Source organism: Nanorana parkeri, unplaced genomic scaffold (assembly GCF_000935625.1).
Source record: "Nanorana parkeri isolate BGI_ZX_2015 unplaced genomic scaffold, ASM93562v1 scaffold1316, whole genome shotgun sequence".
Classification (NCBI taxonomy): domain Eukaryota; kingdom Metazoa; phylum Chordata; class Amphibia; order Anura; family Dicroglossidae; genus Nanorana; species Nanorana parkeri.
The window spans coordinates 158,574-161,098 of record NW_017307584.1 but is presented as its reverse complement, the minus strand read 5'-3'; the positions used below and the strand labels follow the sequence as shown (position 1 = coordinate 161,098).

Here is a 2,525-nt window from a genome sequence, read left to right as displayed (position 1 = left end):
AAATATATATATTTTTCTCCATTATGAAAAAGTCGTCCCGCGCTCACCACTTAGCTGCTATTTAAAAACCAATATCTTGAACTTTTGAAAGGGGCGCCGCGTTTCCCGGGAGGCGGCGCCCCGCGTATAAAGACTACTATTTTTATATGAGAGAAAAGGGGTCATCCATGATTTTACATTCCCTCTTCCCGGATCTCTGGCATCGCGGCCGCCGGGCGTGGAGAGAGGCCGACGCCATCTTGTTATAGGTTTGTTCAGGAAAAAAAAGGGTCCTCCGAGGTGTCCGCCAGGCTCCGCCCCTCAGGATGTGATGTCATACAAGGTGCTGTCGTAAGACCTGGCAGGGGGGGGCACGTGTCCTGTACGGTCGGAGGACCCCCCCCCCTCCCCCCATTGCCCATTCCAGTGGATGCGACGTATGATACTTAACTCGCACGATCCCCTCGCGCCCGTCGGTCTGTATCCGGCTATTCACCACTTATTTTATGAATATAATTCCTAATGGAATAATTTAATACCCGCCACACCTCCTGTATTTTATGTCCCCTCCCCCGATTGTCTTCATGCTTGTTGTGTATAAAGTTATTTCGTGTTTTTATAGTTTAAAGTGCACCTGTCCCTTAGGAGCCGTCCTGTCAGCTGAACCGATGTTCCCGCTCTGCCGGAGACCTTGGCGTCGCTGCGGCCATCTTGTCATTGCTCTGGTGTCTCCCATCACCCTGTGACAGCGTCGTGCGGGACGTCGCTTTGTATTATCCGGAAGTCAGGTTGCTACGGGCGATGGCCGGTCGTTGCTGGGCGACCATTTTGTAAACTCAATGTAGAAATCTCCAACGGCCATTTTTAGGATTGAGTGTTGGCAGCCAATCAGAGTGACGACACCAGTCCCTCGATGATGTCATAGACGGCGGCGCGTTGTAGAGTGTAGGGATCCAGTGACAACACGAGACCCTCGATGATGTCATAGACGCCGGCACGTTGTAGAGTGTAGGGATCCAGTGACAACACGAGACCCTCGATGATGTCATAGACGCCGGCACGTTGTAGAGTGTAGGGATCCAGTGACAACACGAGTCCCTCGATGATGTCATAGACGGCGGCGCGTTGTAGAGTGTAGGGATCCAGTGACAACACGAGTCCCTCGATGTCATAGACAGCGGCGCGTTGTCCGGTAGCTGAGGCCCGTGGCGTTACTGGCGCGCTGTGCAGGGACGCGGGATCTGTAGGGCCGTTCATTCATTCCCATCACATCCGATGAATGTTACAGGAGCAGTCGCCATTGTTGGTCACATGACCGCCATACGTGAATAGACGTTCAATGAAACGGCGCGTCCAAATCCAAATTCCGTCGCCCATCGTTCCGTGTCATTCGTAGCATGCGTTCCTGTGACATCACTGGATGTTCACACCGCCCCCTCCTCCTCATTAGTGTTCAGACGTCCTTTTTGTGGCAACGAGATGTCAAACCACTGATTCCGCTTCTGTTTCTGCATCAGACGCAAGGTTTTGCGAGCAGTGCGTTTCGGGGGGGATTTTAATTTTTTCACATTCGTACTCTTGTTGTGCGTGCGAGGAGGGTGGCGGCTGCGACGCGCGGTCCCATCCAGCCGCTGTCGCATTCCCTCTGAGAGCTTTATCCGGCCTCCTACCTCCCGCTCTGTCCTCCGATTTCTGGTCTTCATATGTAAATAGAAAAAGGGAATTTTCTGTGAAAATTCTGCGCTTCTTTTGTGTGGGCGGGGCCTCATCTCGCCTCCCGCCATCTCCTGTGCTGCCCCGTATCCAGAAAACAGAGCGTTACATGGCAATGCGCTCCGCCTGGCAGAGGGAGGGGCTCCCGATTTTTTTGTGCTGGCACCGCGACGGCGTCACAAAATGTCATGTCCGGAGAACCAAGAAATGGTCGACGCAGCTGGCCCGCGGTACAAAATGGCCGCCTGCGTGCCAGTTCTGGATTTTTTTAGGTCCACGTTTTGTCATTTTATATTTTCCAGCAGCCGCATCGATGTCCCGTTCTCATGTGACGGCGGCACCGGTGCGCCGATCACCGTTCTGCTGCGTAACTGTTACAGATTGTCGCACGTTCCACCATTTTTTTTTTTGGTGCCTATTTTCCGGAACCTTCCTTCTGCCAGAACGGAGAATTTTTACTTTTCAGTCTCCACAATGAATTGTTATGTCATCAAGAAATAAGCTCCTCCCCTTTTGCAGTCCGTCGTCTGACCCCCGGCAGCACCGCGCGCGGCTCGTCGCATCTAGAGCCTGTGCGCCGCCGCATACCTGATGCGTGTCCGTCGGTGCCGAGGTCAGACGCGGAGTCGCCATTAATCTCTTTTTTTTATTCACCGTTTCCCCTCCACTAACCCGGTGACACCAGCATGATACCGAACATAATGTTAACTCGCTTCAATTTATAGCTGATGAATTAAAATGTATTTTCAAAGACTGGGCTCTGTGTCCTGTTTGGGGCGGAGCCTGTGCCGTCACCGCGACGATTTCCGTTTATGCTTCTCAGTGGTGTGTCT

The 2,525-nt window shown here is 52.6% G+C and overlaps 1 protein-coding gene across 1 annotated transcript in view; it reads left to right on the top strand.

Annotated features, from left to right (window-relative positions):
* The window catches only part of SMURF2 (SMAD specific E3 ubiquitin protein ligase 2), a 26,508-nt gene extending 24,502 nt beyond the window's left edge, over window positions 1–2,006 (top strand). Inside the window, exon 18 of the mRNA XM_018569270.1 lies at window positions 1,995–2,006. The gene's annotated coding sequence lies outside the window, so the exon portion shown is untranslated. The remainder of the gene's footprint in view (window positions 1–1,994) is intronic.
* Window positions 2,007–2,525: the final 519 nt, after the last annotated feature.